Source organism: Phyllostomus discolor, chromosome 5 (genome assembly GCF_004126475.2).
Source record: "Phyllostomus discolor isolate MPI-MPIP mPhyDis1 chromosome 5, mPhyDis1.pri.v3, whole genome shotgun sequence".
Classification (NCBI taxonomy): Eukaryota; Metazoa; Chordata; class Mammalia; order Chiroptera; family Phyllostomidae; genus Phyllostomus; species Phyllostomus discolor.
The window spans coordinates 108739483-108761179 of NC_040907.2; the positions used below are offsets into that span (position 1 = coordinate 108739483).

At 44.6% G+C, this 21697-nt stretch overlaps 1 protein-coding gene and 1 pseudogene across 1 annotated transcript in view; one reads left to right on the top strand and one right to left on the bottom strand.

Moving 5' to 3' along the window:
• Positions 1-21697, top strand: part of ARHGAP22 (Rho GTPase activating protein 22) — a 71950-nt gene that overhangs the window by 18099 nt on the left and 32154 nt on the right.
• Positions 14948-17981, bottom strand: LOC114496218 (annotated as a pseudogene).

Genomic DNA, 21697 nt, shown 5'->3' on the forward strand with positions numbered 1-21697 from the left:
GGACAATTTTCTTCTGAAGAAAGTGGAAAGATAGGACCTTTGTCAAGGTTGTCTTGAAGCTTAACCATGAGAACAGATAGACAAATGTGTCACATAACTCCAGAAGGAGGGATTCACATAAGCTACAATGTGCATTGGTGCCTCTGGAAGGCGCCATTTTTAAGACTACAGTGAGCATGGCTGCCTTGGAAGGTGGAGGGGTGCCAGTCGCTTAGACTACAATGTGAATGACTGCCTCCTGGAGTTGTTCTAGGAAGTGGTGCTGCTTAACCATAAAGTATATGTCCATCCTGGCACTAGCAAGACTTCTTACCTGCCTGGTTGTTTATACCTGGCCACCAAGAAGGAGGCAGATGGTAAACTAGCCTGTCAGCTTTTTTAAGAACCTGAAAAATTTGGGTGAAAAAGAGTGTGGGAAAGATGTTAGCTAAAGCCCTGTAGTCCACACACCTGCTGGAGGTAGGTTCGGTTTGGCTTTACATTACCAGGACACATGCAGAGAGGGACAGAGCATCTATTAGAGATCCATGGTGTCTATATCAAATTAAGCAAATTTCTTATGTGCCCCACATAAATTTTGTGGCTCAAGAAATGTCCACAGGACTGGCTAGAGGAAGCAGAAAGGAACCGAGGAGATGGGGAGAGTATACAGGCTAGGGCATAGGTGCAGACTCCCACTGGTCTCAGGTACTTCCCTGCCATTTGGTCAGTCGTCCCCACCTTCCCCCCTCCTCACCACCCCCAACACATGAACACTAGCCTCAGTCTCTGCACTCTGCCCCTCTCCAGCCAGTGGAACTCCTTATAGGCCTCTGGCTACATTTGCTGCCTGTCACTATCTGCTGCCTGTTTCACCTCCCTGCAGCCCTCCAGTCCACCCCTCTCTTCACTCAGACCTGGGGGGAGGGGGCCAAACTCACCTCTCCAGGAGGCAGATACCAAAACTGGTGATCCTAGGAGTTCCCTCTCCCCCATTCCTCCAGGCCTCCGGAGCCAACCAAATCTGGAGCTAGCCGGGTTCCCTCCTCCCCCACCAAGAAAAGTAGTTCCTATGAGGCTGAGGTTTTGTGATGCAGAACCTTCATCACAAAGAGCAATGGTGGGGGGTGGGCAGTGGACAGAAGCTTCCAAGTCTGCATCCTCCCCCACTACAGTGAAGAGCAGATGTTTTTGCTTTTGCTAATTTGGTTTCCTAGATTGCTTTCTGTCTGCAGCTGACCCTACTTACTACCTACCTTTGGCTCCCTGAGCCCTAGGGCACATCTGCTAGAAAAAGTATCTGCTAGAAGGTAGGATTAGGAACTATCCTTCAGGGCACCTTCTGGGCAGGTGCTGCAGCCAGCCCCCTGGGGGCAAGTAAGAATTTCCCCCGGACAGAAAGAGAAATGGAGATATAGGCCCTGGGCTGGCCATCATTCCTACTGGTGTCAGTAAGAATCTATCTAATCGAGTCCATGTGTCACAGGTGGGCACAGGTAACCAGGTCTTAGTGATCCGGACGAAGAATTGAACTGAACACCCAGAGTTTATAGAGAGAACATGGGAGCAGGCCAACTCCAAGCAGAGATTGACCTCATGGGCTGGAGGGACTCTATTCTTATAGGGCAGATCCTTCCTGGCTAGTTTTTTTTTTTTTTTTTTAATTTTACTTCCTGGCTAGTTTTAGTGGGCTTTTACTGAGTATATACAAGTAGTTGCATTACTTTAAAGCTACTGCGCTTGTGGTTTCCCATGATCCTCCCCAATTGGCCACCAGGGAAGAGGGTCCCACAATGCTATCGAATTGATCCCCGTTTCTCCTGGGGTCCCCCTGTACTAGGTTCACCTTTCCCTAAGTCAGAGAATTATAGCTCTCCATGCTAGAGATTGGTGAAAAAGAAGAGTTATTTATTCAAGTTACACAGACTAAAAGTAATGACTTAATGTCTTTGTCAAAATCCCGAAGTCCCTTGAAACACCCACAAACACACACAGTCCTTCCTTTCCCCCTTTGCCCAGTCTGGGGCACCATATCTCAGGAGAAGAAATAGAAGTCCATGGCTTAGGCAGCTCTCGGTTTTTCCTAGTAATTTGTGCTCAGCTGGCAGGCCTTCCTTAGTTCCCAGCACCATTGGTTGTGTTGCCAGGATCTCCAGCTAAAGCCTCGTGGTGATTCTTCTCATGGCTGTGGGTATGGGGGGGATCCCCCTTTCTGGGAAAGCGACAGTGGCGGTAGCAGCAGCAGCGCCCAGAGGGCTAGCATGGAGCTTATTGTGTCCTGGCCCCAGGTCCAGAGCAGATGGCTGCGAGGTTGGCCTGAGGCTCCGAGAGCCGAGGCCTGGAGGTGGCTGGGGCGGCCGGGCAGTGACCCGGTGCTCCCAAGTCACTTACTGGTGGCTCCTTCTTGAGGCTGCAGCTGCAAAGCCAGCTGGGGCTCGGAGCTGCAGGCAGCTGCGTCGCTGGCGGTGTCTACGGGGCTATGGCAGGGCAGACGGCCACGGAGACTCCCGCCCTGTCCATGCCAGCCCCTGCCCCCTACTCACATGGCTGCAGGAGTTTTCAGTTAGCCAAAACCGCATGGATCTCCCTTCAATGGCCGCCAAGTCTGGGTTTTAAATCCCTGCGCCAATCTTCCTCTGCAGCCCCATTTCCGACTCCTCCCACACTCGGCCTCATGTGCCAGAACTCATATCCTTTCAGCTTTACTGGGCTGCCCTCGTGAGTCTGGTCAGGCGTGGCCCCATGTCCTGGAGCCAATGTCTCTGAGCTCCCACCAGGCGCTGTAACTCGGGGTACCTCCCCCACAGCTACATCTTGGTGGGGAAGTTACTTCTATTCCCCTGGCTCAGAGCTGGTCACAGCTATTTAACATATCTATGCAACCAGTTAAAGGTTATAGATATGCTAAATGACCACACCAGAGGGTAGCTGCAAGGCTGTTGCTATTTGAAACAGCTCTCAATGGCCCTGCTCCATTTGTCCCTTCCCCCAACCCACACCTGGGGGGTGGGGGTGAGGACATCTTAAAATCCCCTGGACACCTTGAGTTCTGGACCCCATTCCAAATCCTTCTTTTGGGGACCCTTTGGCTGCACCCTCCTACACAAGGGTGATGGATGGTCAGCCCCTGCCGGGCTGGAGTGACGCTGGGCACAGGGAAACAACTAGGGAAAGGGCATCAGGGCAGAGATCCTTGCATCTGTGCTTTTTAAGCAGCTAAACTAATGGGGGCAGTTATTCGGGAGGGGACACGAGGAAAGACCACCAGCATTTTAAATAGATACTTACAGTTACAAAGCGACTTTTTAATTTATTATACTTAGTCCAAAATGTGCAGTTTCTGGAGTGAAAGTGAACAGGGTATGGTGGAACTTGGGATTCCCCCCTCCCTTCACCAGCATTGAGCCCTCATCCCTGCTTTGGCTCTACCCCTGTCACAGGTTGGCACAGGTAACCAGGTTCTTGGTGGTCAGGACAAAGAATTGAACTGAACACCCAGAGAGTTTATAGCATAAAGAGGGAGAGCAGATTATTAAGCGATAGTACACTCCACAGAACATGGGAGCGGGCCAACTCCAACCAGAGATTGACCTCATGGGCTGGAGGGTTTCTATTCTTATAGGGCAGATATTTCCTGGCTAGTTTTGGAGGGCTTTTATTGCGCATGTACAAATAGTTATATTACTTTAAAGCTACTGTGCATGTGGTCTCCCATGATTTTCCTTGACTGGCCACCAGAGAAAGGGGTCACACAATGTTAATTTGTTATAATGCTATTATAATGAATCAGGAGTTGTGTAGCATCTTCTGTGCAGGTGCATTCATGAGTCACCATGATTCAGTGCTTCTCCAGAAAGTGAAAACAATCAGTCTTGGAACAGGGTCTCTGTCCTGTATCAATGTTCTCTATGTTAGCTCTGGGGCACCTTCGGAATTTTCTCTTTCCTGGCTCTCTCCTGCCTCACTGTGGCAGGGGTAGGAGTGGCTTGAAGCCCTGCAGGCTGGTCCTTGTCATACTTCCTATGGACTACTCCCCCACCCTTCTTACCCCACCCCCAAATTTATGAGCAAGCTCTGCTGGGTCTAAGATCAAGACAGATCCTGAAATCAGGTGCTTGTCACTCCTGCCACCTGTCCCTCCCTGAATTAACCACCAGTTCTCCATATTGGACATCTGCCAGAACATCCTGTCTATCTCCTGACCACCTCAGGCCCTTTCAGGTACACTGATACACACTCAGGACCTCAGAACTTTTCCTACCTTGGCCCTTGCAGTTGCTGCCCTTTCTTCCCCTTGAACCATCTATGTCAGCCCCTCTAGTCACTTAGTCCTCAGATCAAGGGTTCTCAGGTGGTGTTACTGGAAAGGGGACCATCCTTGGACATGGAGTGCATCTGCCTAGGGCTGGCCAGTCGTGGGTGGTTCTTGACTTTGTGCAGGAAATATTTTACAATGTAAGTCCAGGTGACTTTGCGAGTATGTTTAATTAAAGGTGAGGACAGTGAAACAAGGGGGAGCTTAGATACAGGAAGCAACAGAAAATAGACTAGGTGGGACTGCTTTGGCTCCCTAAAAACATTATGGGAAAGAAGTGAGCCAGGGTGGGGCTGCTGTCAGCTCACTGGAGTCAGAGTAGTAATGGGGCCTTGGAGACAGGTTCAACGGTTTAGCCCTGGACAGGCTGCCACTGCCCATTGCTCCCCTGGTTGCAAGTCTTATGGGGTCCCTTAAAGTGTAGGAAATGCATGCTTGTGATGGAAGGGGAAGGGAGAGGCCCAGGCTGGGTCCTTTGTTTTGAGTGATTTTTAAAGACCTGGGGTTTAGGGGAGGATTTCAATAGAATATCAGTTTTCCCGGTGAGCCTTTGCAGGGTCCTGGTCTCCACTGAATTGGTCAGCACCAGGATAGAGGGTCATTGCAGCTGGTCCTGGCTTCACCACCTGTCCATCTGGATTTGCTGCTTTTGTGGGCCTGGAGCTGAAATACAACTGTGCCTAGACTGTTATCTCTAGGGAGGTGACCTCTGTATCTGGCTGTAAATTGCCTGACCTTTGTGTTTCGCTATTTGTCTCAGGTACTGAGAAATTTTCCTAGCTTCTTCCTATCCTGCCCGCATAGAAGCCACCCTATCCCTGCTGCAGTCACCCCAGCTGACCTCACCTCCCTCCTTTGTCCATGTATCCCCAGGAGAAGTTCTAGGAAGTGGGGCCTTGCCTGTCTTGTTCACTTAGGCAACCCACCCCACTCTACCCCACTCCTTTGCCAAGCAGGGTGATGGCACACAGTAGGGTCTTGAGGAGTATTTGTTGTCTCATTGAAGAGTCCCCCTACACATGCAGCTAGGTCAGGCCCAGCCTGTGCCACCCAAGCCCTCCTGAGGAGGTGGGGGGAAGAGGAGTAGTTAAAAGTTCTTGGAACCACCCTTTACTGGGTGTGACTGGAGCTAATGGATACCTACTCTCTCTTTATCCCTGGGCTGGTAATTCTGATACACAATTCACAAGGCTGCACAGGCCATGCCAGCAGTATGGAGTGCCCCCAGGCTCCCAAAGCAGTAACCTGCTCTCTCCCATATCCTGGTGGGTCTCATTCCCTGGTTTCATTGCCTGTCTGCAGGCCTCCCTGGGATAGCTCCCAAATCTACAACCTGCACACAAGCCCTGGTTTTGGGGAACCCAGATTAAGACACAGTATTAGTGCAGGTAAACAAGCTCAGTAGCCACCTAAAGTAGTAAAAGGTACCAGTTACCTTCATTCATTACACTCCACCTTAGCCCACAGTGCTTTAGTCATTTATTATGCATATTGATGAAATACCTACCTGGAGCAAAACACTCTGCTAGGTCTTAGGAGAGCCACAGGGTTCATCTCAAAGCCCCAGAAGCCTTGGAGAGGAGATACAGGAGGCAGGACAAGGTATGAGAGGGGCCCATGGAGGCTGGGTGTGGACCAAGGACAGGAACTTGGGTGAACATCACAGTTCCATCACTACTAGATCCTGAGCTAGGGAAACTTACCTGCTGGCTTCTGCTTCTCCTGTGCACAGTGGGGATGGTAATACATCAATCTCCGCAATTGCCTTGGTTTGTAAAGTAGACAATAACCCCTGCACAAAGTCATTGGAGACATTAAATCTAACCACTTATGGGAAGCTGGAGCTGAGTAGGCACTTCATAAATGCTAGGCTCCTTTTCTGTCCTTAGAAAAATGAATTAAACCATTATTCCTTCCAGATCAGTCAGCATAAATCAAATTTTTTCCATTCTAAGTGCCAGACCTCTCCCCCCCACCCTCCACAACCACACCCTGGAACATTTCAGAACCAGGTCTTCATCTGGCAGTTGGTGTATTGTATTCCTTTTAAATGTGTTACTACTTTTAACTTTTTTTTTTTTAACACAAAAGTTATTTTTAGATGGGGTGGAAAGTGAGGAGTATGCTGGCCTTCAACAGTGGTAATTCCATGTTCTGTTGAGGCCTGAACTGAGGCCTGGCTTCCTGTCTTCCCTGGGATGTCTGGAGACAAGACAGGCTGTGGCCTGACCCAGGTCAAGAGCTGTTGGTGGGGGGGTGGCCTAGAGTATGCAGTTCTCAAAGGGTGGCCTGAGCCCCTGACCCCCAGACTTCCAAGCCCTTGGGTCCCTCCAAGACCTTGCAGGTTTTGTATTTGTTTGTGATAATGGATAAGGCCTGTCTCTCCAACCAGGCTGCTTTCTCCAAGAGGCAGGGACTCTAGTTTTTGTCACTGCTGAGTCTCTGTCACATGGCACAGTGTCTGTCTGACATGTAGTAGACCTTCTACAAATAATGTTTGTGGAAGGGAGAATGAGATAACGGAAAACTGGGAGTGGATGAGAGAGGAACAGGTAAGGAAGGTGAAAGAGAAGTGGGGATATTTGAGCAGGGACTGATGAATGGGTAGGAGTTTATAGATGGACCAGGTGGAAAGGAGTCTCAAGAAGAGAGAGAGCATGTGCAAAGATAGCAAGGCATGAAGTTTATGGCATATCCCAGGAATAGAAGTAGAGCAGAGTGCCTGAAGTATTTAGTGGGGGGGTAGCTGGGGTAGGCTGGAAAGATACCCTCAGCTGATCACAGAGAAGCCCAGTAGGAAGCAGTGAACTTGGGTGTCTCCTGAAGGCAGAGGAGAGGCTGTGGTCTGGAATTATCACCAGGGAGGGGCAAATCTGACCTGCGTTTCAGAGAGGGACGTCTGGCAGCGCCCAGGCATCCCCCAGCTTGTCCTGTACTCTTGCTTCACTTTGCAGCTGTCCCTGAGAGAAAAATCACAGCCCCATTTCTCTCACAGGTATTGCCCAGGGCAAGATCAATGTGGATTCCCTAAAAACCCAAACATCCCCAAAACTACAAAAGATTTTCCAGGGAGATACTGGTTTCAAGAATTGAAACCTCTGCTATGGGTTTGGGCTGACAGAAAGGGAATTTGGAACTCAAACCATTTGGAGGATATCTAGACATTTTCCTAAATAAAAGTACTCAAAGCTCAGGGCAGGTCTAACTTTTCCAGGACCAAACACGAGCTGCCACCTTTGTTAACAATGACATAGTTTTTTTAAAGAAAGTAATCTGTGCCCATGATGACACGCACACAAACATGTCAGAGACTCTGTAGTGAGAAGTGAGCCTCCTGTGTTCCTGAGCCCTTCACCTGCTCTCCTGAAGCAAGCTCAGGTCCCCTGTCCTGCTTGTCCTTTCAGAAGTAGGCACACACAGCCATGACTTCACTTTTACACAATGGCAGCATGTTCTTCACATTGCATTTTGCTTTATCCAAAGAGTGAATTAATTCCTCAGGAATGGGTAGTCATTTAAAATTTAAAATTCTGATAGATATTGCCCTGGCCAGGTAGCTCAGTTGGTTAGAACATTATCCCAATACACCAAGGTTGTGGGTTCAATCCCTAGTCAAGGCACATACAAGAAACAACTAACGAGTGCATGAATGGGTCGAACAACAAATTGATGTTTCTCTCTTTCTCTCCCTCCCTCTCTCTTTCTCTCAAATCAACAAGTAAAATAAAATTTTGATAGATATTGTCAAATTATACCTCATAAAGAGGCTGTGCAAAATCTATTCCTGTCAACAGTAAGGGTCTTCCCACTTTCCTCAGTGTCCCCCTCAGGTTCTGAGCAACTCCCAGGTGCCCACGTGCCACCATGGCTGATTCCCCACTCAGTGTGAAGCCTGCAGACCCCTAATCACCGCCCCCATTGCCTTTTCACATGATGTGAAAAGGTTCTGTCATTGTTACTTTATTTCAATTTTTATTTTTAATTTTTTTATTAATCTTAGAGAGAGTGCAAGAAACATCACTTTGTTATCCACATATTATTGCATTCATTGGTAGATAATTCATATGTGCTCTAACCAGGGATCGGACCTACAACCTTGCTGTATCGGGTCGACTATTTAACCAACTGACCTACTCGCCAGGGCTCACTGTCCCTTGATATTAAATTCTATTTTATTTAGTTGTTAAAATAGGGTAACATGGTTTAAACATCAAAGGCAAAAAAGTCATTCTCCCTGCACCCATCCTTTCCCCCTAGCCACCCATTTCCCACCCAGTCATCTTTCTCCTTCCATAGATATTTTTGCACATATTTGAACAAGTAAGTATATCTTTCATCCTCCGTCTGCAAAACATGATGGCACGTCATTGTTTTTTCACTGATCTAGCAGAGAAGATTTCCATATCTGAATATTATTTCCTCACATCTCTTTTTATCCATTGCCTTACACTTTCTCTTCTTTCCCATGCAAATATTTTTTAAACTTTCCTGTAGTGAAATTTTGTTTTGTAGCCTCTGGTGTTTCTTTTTAATTTAATTAATCATTACTTATTTTTAGAGAGTAGGGAGGGAGAGAAGAGAGGGAAATACTGATTGGTTACCTCTCCCATGCCTCCAACGGGGGACCTGGCTCAAAACCCAGGCATGTACCCTGATTAGGAATTGAACCAGCAACCTTTTGGTTCACAGGCCGACACCAGTCCACCGGGTCACAGCAGCCAGGCCTCTAGTTTTAGAGTATATTTAGTCAGGCCTTTACTACTTCAAGGAATATGAAATTTAACCCACAGTTAACCCTAGTTCTCTTGTCGTTTCATTTTTCATCTTTAAATCCCTGATCTGTCATGAATTTGTATTATGTTATTAGGTGTAATATAAGGATTCAACTTGCTAATTTTTAAAAGGATTTTATTGATTTATTTTTAGAGAGGGGGAGAGAGGAGAAAGAGAGAGAGAGAGAAACATCAATGTATGTGTGGTTGCCTCTTGAGCGCCCCCTACTGGGGACCTGACCCACAACTCAGGCATGTGCCCTGAACTGGGAATCGAACCAGCAACCCCTTTGGTTCACAGTTTGGTGCTCAGGCCACTGAGCCACACCAATCAGGGCTCAACTTGTTAATTTTTCATCTAGCTGTTCCTATTCCATTTATTAAATAACCCATCTTGTACTTGCCCATTTGAAATAACTCTCTAATTTTACTCTGAACTCCCCTGTGTGTTGGAGTCTATCTCTGTTTGTATTATGCAGTGCCACACTGTTTTTTCATTATTGTAGCTATATACTCTGTTCTGTTTTTATAATTGATAGGGCTGCTCTGACTTCATTATTCTTTTTTACAAAAGTGCATTTGCTACTTTTGCTTATGAATGTTAGAATCAACTTGTCTAATTTTAAAAAATGCTATTAGTGTTTTATTGTGTTAAATTTACAGACTAAATTAGAGGGAACTGGCATCTCTGTTATGTTGTTTTCCTATTTATGTGATGGCATACATTTCTGTTTTTTTCTAATTTATAAACAGATTGTTATTTCTGAATATAAATTTTGTGTGTGGCCACCTTACTGAATTCACTTATTGCTGTAGTGCTTTTTCAGTTCACTGACTTAGGTTTTTGCATATGTAAACAGATAACTGAAAAATAATAACAGCAATAATAATAACCACATCATCCCCTCTAGCTTTTATAGTTGTATGTTCTTTCTCTAGTCTGCAGCCCTGGAGAATACTTCAGGAAGTTTTTACATGACGGTGGTGATAGTGCATTGTCCCTGGTTGTGACAGCAGTGCTGCTGGCGTTTCTCCACTACACACATATTGGCCTGGGGTCTACCCACATTGAGGAAGGGTCCATTCCATTCTTATTTAACATAGAATTTTTATGAAAATGGATGTTAAGCATTGTCAAGTGTCCTTCACGTTTTCTTAGACCCTGCTGCAGGTCCACCAGTGTGGCCCCAGCAATCTCTCTTAATAAAACATACAAGTTTTATTGGATGTGTATCACATGCCGGGCAACATTCTAAGAGCTTTGCATACTTTAGCTCAGTATCCTTACAGTAAGTAACCCTATAAGGTGGTATAATTATGGCACTCATTTTACAGACAAGACAGCAGAGGCTGAGAGAGTCATTTGTCTGAGGTCATATGACAAATCAGAGGGAAGCTCCCCATTGGCCCTGTTCAGCAAAGGGAAATCACTTATAACTGGTCTTCTAACATGCTGGCCAGTCACAGATCCACTGTGGAGGCTTGAGGCTCTGCACCCAGGCAGTCGGAAGCAGTCTGACCTCCTGGCTCTGTCCCTGTGGTAGGCAAACTCTAAGATGGCCCCAGTGAAGCCTGCTTCCTAAAGGTGGGCTGGACCCTGTAACTTGCTTTTAGTGAGTAGAAGAATAGGGGCAAAAGAGACAGGTTTGTCACTTCAGAGATTAAGTTACAAACAGACTGTGGCTTATGTATTCTATCCCCTCCATTGCATCAGATCTCAGCCAGGGATGTGACGAGACTAACAATCCACTTCTGCATTTCTAGAAAGCCTTTTATTGTCTCACATGCAGAGAGAAAAAGAAGACAAAAGAAAGTAGAGAGAAAGGGTAAAGAAGATGTTGAAAGTGGGTGCACTGTGTACTGACTGCTTGGGGCATGGGGTCTAACTCTCTGCCCTGGGACAACATGTCTGTGATTTCCTTTACCATCATGGCCCTAAGAAAGGATGGCCAGTGAGGGCCTTCATGTGAAATATCCGGGGCACTGAAGACAGATGGGGCGCATGGCATATTCTGTTCAGGAGGCCTTCACTGTTTGCCTAGAGATAAAAGAAGTCTTCTCAGTCAGCACATCCAAGAAGGAGAGGGGTCAACATAACACATGTGCCCAGTGTACCAGAGATATTGGGTGCGGTCTGTGCTGGGACTAGGTGGGGTGGGGGTTTCTGTTGGTGCCCATCATGCTCAGACCAGCATCCTCTTTTCTTCATAGGATTCCATCTTTCTTCTCAAGATAGAGAGCATGTAGCCCCAGGTAGATATTACCTGCATGAAGTCTGCTGAGGGTTGAGGACCTGCCCTAGGGGTTGCGTCATCTTTTCTCTGGGTACACTTACATCAACTTAACTAAGGGACAGATTCAAGAGGGTCCTAAAGGAACCATGGGGGCCTGACACCTCTGCTCCTCTCAGCCCAGTGTTTCCCCTCCCCTTGTCTGCTTTACACCTCTCCCAGCTCCCTCAGGCCAGCATCTCCTCCTGAGTGTCCTTTCAGCGTCATGTTCTCCGCAGGGTCATCACTAGTCATTGTACTTGGTCCTGATGTCAGCCATGGTGTCATTTTTCTTGTTGTGCTGCTTTTCTGAGGCCTAGGCTTATTTGGTGCAGATCAGAACCTGCTTGTCCTGGTGGCAGAATGCTGAAGGGTTATTCTATGGCCCCTTTGTCCTCTAAGGGAGTCTAGCTCACATGATTAGCAACATGTCAGGGGACCAAAGGTCAGGGGAGGAAAGGTCAGGCGTGTGTCCAAGGCACAAGACCAGTGAAATGTTAGGGGAGAAAAGACTACCCTGGGGGCAAGGTCCTTGTTTTCCCAGTTTGCCCCTTGCTTTCTGCCCTTGCCTTCTGTACCTGGCCCATTGTCCTTGCTCTGTTCATGTCTATCTAACTGCCTACCACAGCTGTTAGCTGATTTCAGGGAGAGAATCTAGCAGTGCTAAGTTCAAATCCTGGCTGTGCTATTGCTCAGCTGGGTGGCCTTGGGCCACTGGAAGCTCTTGGAACTTTGGCTTCCCTGTCTGTAGCACAGGGATGACAGTGACTACAGGGTACGACTGCACTGATAGAGCATTTGCATGCATTGCCCAGTCCACAGCCTCCTTGTCTCATTCAATCCTTACCAGAACCTCACAGGTAAGATCCAATTACTGACTGCTTGTTGATGAAGAAATTGAAACATGGAAAGATGATGTGGCCAGTAAGCACTTTTATTTTTCAGGCTTCTTGCATGGAGAGGAGAACCTGGAGGCACAAGGCTAGTGGGACTGGGGTCCAGCCCTGTGCCCTCAGCCCCTTGCTGCTGAGATAACAGGATGGACCCAGAAGTAGCCAGGCCTCATTTCCTGTGCCCTCTCCAAGAATATAGGGGAGAGAGAGTGCAGGATGGCAGGTGCCAGGGACCTGCATTGGGATTTCCATTGTAGGAAACCAAGGTAGCCCCTGCACTTGTTCCTCCTTGCCACACCCCTGACAGGTTGACCTTGGAGTGTTGAGAGGTGTACAGGTTCCAGGAACAACAAAAGGGCCTGAGGAAAGAGCAAAGCACATGCCTAGGGGTTGTTGCTCCTGCCCTGAGCCGCCTGCCTCTGCACACTGCCTGGATTCCCACCGTCTGGGTTCCTGCCCAGCCTGGCAGTGCCTGGTCACTGCTCCTCCTACCACAGCCCCACCATTTCCTGCACCATGCTTTTCTGCCCCACCAGCCATCTGAAGAGCAGGAGGCATTTGCCCAGGAATAAGTGGGTAGTCATGGTCAAGGGTAGGCTTCAGGGACACCAGATCAGAGGATGATTAATACTTGAAGGGCAAGTGGCTTTCGTTGGCTCCAAGTGGATTAAAAGAAATGAGTGAAGACAGGAGGACACATAGGCAGAGTTTACCCCTGCTCAGGTTCAGCCTGGTGCACCTAGGGATGGTCAGAAAAGCCCAGCTGGCTTACAGGAATTGTCCAGAGCTGGCACCACACACAAGGGCAGTCTCAGGACATCCAAGGGTGGTCTTCTCTCCTCCCACTGTAGCCCAGTCTAGGCAACTATAAAGCTGTCCAAGCTGGTAGCCACCAGCCAGATGTGGCTACTGAGCACCTGAAATGTGGGTAGTCCAAATTCAGATGTGCTGTTAGTACAAAATACACACCAGATTTTGAAGATTTAGTTTTATATAGCTCAGTAATTTAGTTTTATATATCAGTAATTTGTTTATTTTTGAAGTATATTTTATTGATTATGCTATAACAGTTGTCCAATTTTTTCTCCCTTTTATTTCCCTCTGTCCTGCACTCCCCTCCCACCAGCATTCCCCCCACCCCTTAGTTCATGTCCATGGGTTGTACATATAAGTTCTTTGGCTACATTTCCTATTCTATTCTTAACCTCCCCTTGTCTATTTTGTACCTACCATTTATGCTTTTTATTCCCTGTACCTTCCCCACCATTGTCCCCTCTCCCAGTCTCCACTGTTTACCCTCCATGTAATCTCTATTTCTGTGATTCTGTTCCTGTTCTAGTTGTTGCTTAGTTTGTTTTTTATTTTTTTTTTTAGGTTCAGTTGTCAATAGTTGTGAGTTTGTTGTCTTTTTACTGTTCATAGTTGTTATCTTCTTTTTTTTAGATAAGTCCCTTTAACATTTCATATAATAAGGGCTTGGTGATGATGAACTCTTTTAACTTAACCTTATCTGGGAAGCACTTTATCTGCCCTTCCATTCTAGATGAAAGCTTTGCTGGATAGAGTAATCTTGGATATAGGTCCTTGTCTTTCATGACTTGGAATATTTCTTTCCAGCCCCTTCTTGCCTGCAAAGTTTCTTTTGAGAAATCAGCTGATAGTCTTATGGGAACTCCTTTGTAGGTAATTGTCTCCTTTTCTCTTGCTGCTTTTAAAATTCTCTCCTATCTTTAATCTTGGATAATGTCATTATGATGTGCTGTGGTGTGTTCCTCCTTGGGCCCAACTTCTTTGGGACTCTCAGAGCTTCCTGGACTTCTTGGAAGTCTGCTTCCTTCACCAGATTGGGGAAGTTTTCCTTCATTATTTTTTCAAATAAGTTTTCAATATCTTGCTCTTCCTCTTCTCCTTCCGGCACCTGTATGATCCAGATGTTGGAACATTTCAAGCTGTCCCACAGTTTCCTAAGCCTCTACTCATTTTTTTGTGTTCTTGTTTCTTGATTCTGTTCTGGTAGAATGTTTCTTCCTTTTGCACCAAAACATTAAGTTGAGTCCCAGTTTCCTTCCCTTCACTGTTGGCTCCCTGTATATTTTTATTTCACTTTGCATAGCCTTCATTTCTTCCTTTATTTTGCAACTGTACTCAATCATTTCTGTGAGCATCCTGATTACCAGTGTTTTGAACTCTGCATCTGATAGGTTGCTTATCTTTGTTTTGTTTAGTTTTTTTTTCTACAGCTTTGATCTGTTCTTTCATTTGGGCCATATTTCTTTATCTCAGCAAATCTGTTATGCAGTGAGGAGCGGAGCCTTAAATATTCATCAGAGTGGGGCAACTGAAGTCCGCTGCATTGTGATGCTGTCTGTGGGGAAGGGTCAGAGAGGGAACAATACCACTTGCTTGGCTCTTGGCTGGCTTCCAGTCACTTCCCCTGCTACCCACAGCAAATGGGGCCCTTCTGGTGCTAATTCCTGGGTGGGTTGGTTTGTGCATGTCCTAGAACCCTGTGGGTGTCTCCAACAAACTCTGCTATGAGGCTGGGAGTTTCTCCTGCCATAAAACTTCACAGGTTTTTACAGCAGAGGCTTTGAGGCTTTCTTTTCCTGTGCTGGAACCCTGTCTCATTCCCCAATTGTTCCTCCAGGTTTATCTGCATATAAATGTGAGACCACAAGCCCTACCTCTCTTGCCCAGTCCCCCACCTGCTATCTTGATGCATGTCTTCTCCTCCTTGGCTGCCCATCCACCCCTCCTACCAGTCTGGATGAATGTTTCTTCTTTAACTCCTTGGTTGTCAGACCTCCATACAGTTCAATTTTCTGGTAGTTCTGGTTGTTTTTTGTTTTTAAATTTGTTGTCCTTCTTTTGGCTGCTCAAGGAGGCAAAGTCTATCTATCACCTATGCCTCCATCTTGGCTAGAAGTTTTCAGTAATTTTTTCTTCAATGAAAGGGAAACTTTATTGAGGATCTGGGGTCACAGGGTTCAGGAATAAAGCTATTCTGTGGGTCAGGGAGGTGGTAGAAGGGCCTTATTGAACCTTCTTCTTGGAGTGCAGGTTGTTGGTGTGGCCACACTTCTTCTCATGGCCATTGACCATGCAAGGGTGCCAGCAGAAGTTAACACTTACAGCAGATCACCCTGTTGCAGTTGTTCTTGTGGGCGAGCTGATGTACAGAGGGCTTGATGAGGCCACCCCATAGACGAAGCACCAAATGCCAGGTGGACTCTTTCTGAATGTTGTAGTTTGAAAGAGTGCAGCCATCCTCCAGCTGTTCACCTGCAAAAATCAGATGCCACTGAGGGCACTATGCTAAATGAAATGAGTCAAATAGAGAATGACAAATACTGTGCATGTTCTCACTTACATGTGAATCTAAAAAACATAACAAAAACAAACAAAATGAAGCTCAGTCTGTATGTCAGGAGGAACACAGTCAGGAGGAACACACCAAAGCACATCATAATGACATTACCCAAGGTTAAAGATAGGAGAGAATTTTAAAAGCAGCAAGGATGCCCTCCTTGTCTTGGATTTTAGCTTTGACCTTCTCACTGGTGTTGCTGGGCTCATCCTCAGGAGTGATGGTCCTGCCAGTCAGGGCCTCACCAAGATCTGCATCTGTGTCGGCTGTGTCTCCACCATCTCACTGAGAAGAAAGAGATGTATCAGTAATTTTTTATTGTGTTGGAATGAATGAAAGTATTTTAGATGTATTAGGATAAATAAAAGGTATTATTCAAAAATAATTTCACCTATTTATACTTTTTAATGTAGCTACTTAAACATTTAAAATCATACATGGGGCTTGAATTATATTTTCATTGAACTACACTACTCCAGAGAGCTGTATCCCTGCACTTGTCCTTCATCTCTGGGAATACTTTTTGGGGTCCCCTCTAGAGCTCCCTGTTCCCCTGGGCAGCAAATAAGATGATTGTGGGTCCTGTGACAAATCATACATTGCAGCTGGTGTCACCTTTAAATAGTTACTTCCTTTATTTTCAAAACACTTTCTGTAAATCCTGGTAGGGGCAGACTAATTCAGATATTATCTTATTAAGTACATCAGACAAACAACTTTTTCACTGGATTGTCATGCAGTGAGTCTCATGGGCTGCAATGGTTTACAAAATACTTTTACATATATCATTTAGTGTTTTTTTCTTTTTATTATGAAAAAATACATATAGAACAGTTGAAAGACAGAAGTTCTTGTTCTGGAACCCTTGCTGGGACCTGCTGCACTTTGGAATTACTTTCTCTCCCCTAAAAAGTCACTTGCATGGATATAAAGAGACTCACAAAAGAAAGTTTTTAGATTCAGGAGCTCAAAGGGGAAGATAGCCCAGCTGGGAACAAGAAAAGCCGGGCTGGCTTGAATAAGCAGAGCAGGGTCCAATCAGGAGCCAGATTGCCTGGGGCCGTAGTTCACTGGTTATACAGCTTGGGCATGCTTCTGACATCCTTGGGCCTCAGTTTTTCCCACTTTGTTTATTTTTTATTGAGGTATAATTGATACAAACATTGTATTAGTTCCAGGTATCCAACATAATGATTTGATAATAATATATAGGGTGAAATGATTGCATTAAGTCTAGTTAACATCCATCACCATGCATAATTATAGAATTTTTTTTCTTGTGAAGAGAACTTTTAAGATCTGCTCTCTCAGTAACTTTCAAGTATGTTATATGTTATTATTAACCATAGTTGTCATGCTGTACGCTACATCCCCATGACTTATTATTTTTTCATAACTGGAAATTTGTACCTTTTGCCTCACCCCTTGTCTCTGGAAACCACCAATCTGTTCTCTGAGCTTCATTTTGTTTGTTTTTGTTATTATGTTTTTTAGATTCACATGTAAGTGAGAACATGCACAGTATTTGTCATTCTCTATTTGACTTACTTCATTTAGCATAGTGCCCTCAGGGTCCATCCTTGTTGTAGATGGCAATATTTCACTCTTTTTTATGGCTGAATAACATTATACATGTATCATGTTTTCTTTATCTATTAATCCATCAATGTTTCCAAGTCTTGGCTGTGGTGAATAGTCCTGCAGTGAACATGAGGGTACACATATATTTTTGAGTTATGCTATTGCTTCCTTCAGCTAAATACCCAGAGGCTGAATTGTTGGATCATATGGTAGTTCTGTTTTTAATTTTTTGAGAAACTACAATTCTGTTTCATAGTGGCTGAACCAATTTACATTCCCACTAATGGTGAACAAAGGTTCCCTTTTTCCACATTCTTGCTAACACTTGCTATCTCTTGTCTTTTTGATGATAGTCATTCTAACAGGGGTGAGGTGGTATTTTGTGTTTTGATTTGTATTTTCCTGATGATTAATGATGTTGAGCATCTTTTCATGTGCCGATTGAGACCATCTGTATGTCATTTTTGGAAAAATGTGTGTTCAGATCCTCTGCCCATTTTAAATATGATTGATTTTGTTTTTACTATTGAGTCATATGAGTTCTTTATATATTTTGCATATTAACCCCTTATCACATACATGATTTACAAATATTTTCCCCATCTTTTCCCCAAAAATGAAAATAATGACACCACTTCCCTTGTGAATGTTCACACTTATAAATTTCCTCAGTTCATTAACTTCATGCCTACTTTTGAGTGAGTGCTCTGTCTGTGCCAGCCACCAGGGTTCTGCTGCTGCTACTATTAAACTTTCATCCACCACAGATTCCGTGATGCCCTCCCATGCCAGGCACTGCCCCATGTTCTGCAGGTGCTTGTATAATAGACAGAGTGGGGGTGGATCAAAGTAAAAAGTATAAATAAGCAGGTCATAAAAACAAAATACATGTGTACTGGATTGTGATATAGCTATGGAAAAATTAAGGTCAGAGAGGGGCATGGGTGGTGGTGGTAGATGTGGAGTGAGGTGTAAATAGAGCCGCAAAAAAGATTCCCCAAGGAAGGTGACATTTGAGGGAAGACCTGACAAGATAAGGCCAGTTGTGTCAGTATCTGGGATAACTGCTTTCCTGGCAATAGCAAGGGCAGAGCAAACACAGGAACATACCCGGTTTTTCCAGGAATAACAAAGAGCAAAGAGGAGAGCAGCAGGAAGTCAGAGGAGTGTGGAGGATACTGGCCAGCAGGATCCATCCCTGCTGCGGATGCTCATTGAAACACAAGAAAAACATACACAGAGACAACCAGATCCTGTGGGGAAATAGGGATAAAACAGCCACTCTCTCTAGTGAAGAGTGCCATGGCCACCCTCTCTAGTGAAGAGCACCCTGAGTCGCCACCTGAGTAGGCTTTTATTAAGAATACAGATACCGTTTGTGGATTACAGTCTGGCAGGGAAGATCAAAAGAAATAGGTAGTTCTCAAAGGGACTGACAGAACTTCTGCTGGGATTCTGGGTAGAGTTTGGGGTTTTATCACTTAAAAAGACATTCAGGACCTAAAAGGCTAGTTTCATTTCCTGCCCATACCTTCATGTTCTAATTCAATAACACCCTCCAGCAAGCATATCTCACAGGATCTTGCATATCCTATGTCGCAGGCCTGATTACCCCTGGGGTCTGCCGACTCTGGTCTGGACTGCACTGCCCCTGTTATTTCTGCAGGCCTGAGTCGGGCAGAGGAGACAAAGGCAGCCAGGAGACTTGGATTTCTCACAACTAAGAACAAGGACTCAGGCTTTGACAAAGCCGAGGGGGCAGGGGTCGATGTTGAACACCCCTTCATTTCCACAGCCCCCAGTCTCTTCCCAGAAGCCTCCACGTGATCATGCCTGCCTTAGGCAATTCCCCCCATGGGAAATCTTACCTGTCACTGGCTAACTGATCAAGCATAGGAGGCCAGGCACAGAACAGGCAGCATTCATGCCAGGGAAATAAGTTTTGTCTCCTTAGTGGCTCCTGGTTTAGAGGTCTCTCACTCAGCCTAAGTCGCTGGGGGTTACAGCTTCCTGAGACCAGGCAGGGCAGACTCCAACAGAGGAAGAGCGGGTGAAGGGATGACCGGCTTGGAAGACCATCGCAAGGACTTTGTTGAGGCAGCAGTGGTCATGGCAGGATTTTAAGCTGATATGTGCTGGTTTGGGTCTTAACTAGGTCACTGACTTAGTCCCCTACCTAAAACATCCACAAAAGAAGATAAAATGTAAGAAACATGTTTTTTAAGACACTGAACATTGGGCAATGACAGACTTACTGCCCTGAGAAAGTCTGCAGTCTGTGATGCAGGAAAAGGAAACCCAAATGGAGATCACAGGGCTTCGTGAATTAAGAAGACAGAAGATGGGAGATACCAATGTGTCTAGAGTTTTCAAGATATAATACCAAGGGGAAAAGAGCTGCTGAGAAAGAAAAACTCCCTTGGGAACTCATCACCACATGCATGTGGAGAAATTCCTGATTTTATTAATCTCAAAAAAATCCAGTTTTTTGTTTTAGTGACTTTGTTTATATTTTTGTCTTTATTTTTCTGGTTAACGAGCTCTTTTCTAAAGGGCTAGGTAGCAAATATTTTAGGTTTTAGTTCATATGGTCTGTGCCACATGACACTGTGATGCTCTGAAGCCAGCATGATCCTGATACCAAAACCAACAAAGAAAATGGTAGACCAATATCCTTTAGGAATATAAATTAAAAATCCTCAACAAAATTTTAGCAAATTTAATTCAACAATATATAAAAAGGGTAATATATCATGATCAATCAGGATTCCAGGAATGCAAGGTTGGTTTAAAATTTGAAAATTCATCAACATAATTTATCATATTGATAAACTAAAAATATTCATGCAATATCTCAATACATACATAAAAAGTTATTGGCAAAAATCCAATATCCATTTCTGATAAAAAAAAAAAAGAAAGAACACTCAGCAAATTGGAAATAGAAGAGAACTTCCTCAACCTGAGAAAGGACATTGACACAAAAAAACCTATAGCAGGTATGCTTAATGGTGAAAAACCAAATGCTTTTGCCATAAGATGAACAAGACAAGGATGTCCACTCACTCCACTTCTATTTAACATTGTATTTGAGGCTGTAGTCAGTGCAATGAGACAAGAAATATAAATAAAAGTTTCCAGATTGGAAAGTAAGAAGAACTAAAACTGTCTTTATTTGCAGATGGTGCGATTGCCTATGTAGGAGCACTGGCAAGTCAACAGAGGAAGGATAGTCTGTTCAACAAATGGTGCCAGAACAACTGGGCAGCCACGTGCAAAATTGGACAAACTCCAATTCCTACCTTGTACCATATACAAAAACTAACTCATAGACCTAAATATAAGCCCTAAAACTATGGAACTTCTGGAAGAAAACTTTTATGACCTTGGCTTAGGGAAAAATTTATTAAATACAAAACCAGAAGCACACTCAATAAAAAAAAGGTAGGTAAACTGGGCTTTATCAAAATTAAAAACTTCTCCTCTTGGAAATACACAGTGAACAGAATAAAAAGAAAAGGCACAGACTGGGAGAAATACTTACAAAGCATGTATCTTATAAGAGACTTATATCCAGAATAGGTAAAGGACTCTCAGATCTCAATAATAAAAAGAAATGAACAACACTTTTAAATAATGGACAAATGATTTCAACAGATATTTCACCAAAGAAGATACTTCGATGGCAATTAAGTACATAAAAAGATGTCCAACATCATTAGTCATTTTGTGAAATGCAAATTCAAACACAATGCTGTACTGCTACACACCCATTATAATGGCTAAAAGTAAAAAGGCTGACAAGACCAAGTGGAGGAACTGGAACTTTTGTATGTCGCTGATGGGACTATAAAGGGTGCAGTTACTTTGGAAAGCAGTTTGTGGCAATTTCTTAAAAAGTTAAACATATGTACATAACATATATATGGGAGGGGACCCCAAAAAACAGAATTGTCTTTTGGAGGATGGGCCTTTTGTAGTACAGCTGCCCCCTACTAGGCGAGTGTTCTAGGAGCCCATCTGTATCAGTGTACCAGCTGGTGTTGTTGTGAGAGGCTGCATTCAGCCTCAGTGAATTTTTTAAAAGACTCTTGTAGTGCATTGTCCATTTCATGATGGGTGATTTACAAGTGCACCTGCCCACATGGTGTTGAATGTTCAGCAGTTTTTGACTAAAAACAGCATGACCCCCTTGCCCCACCCTCCTATTCACCTGATCTCGTCCCTAGTGACTTTTTTTTGTTTCCCTGGGTGGAAAATGCCCTCAAACAGAAATGTTTTTTCTGTGTGGAAGGGGTGAAACAAAAAATGGTAGAAGCAGTAATAGGCATTAGTTCAAAAACTGAGCAGTGGAAAAAACGTCTTGATAGGTGTATTGCATCAAATGGAGAGTGCTTTGAAAGCAACTGAAATTTAAACATGTAAGAATAAATACACAATTTTTATAAATAAATTCCTGGTTTTTTGAGTCCTCCCCCAAAATAAGCATGCATACATGAAATACACTAAAAGTTACGTGC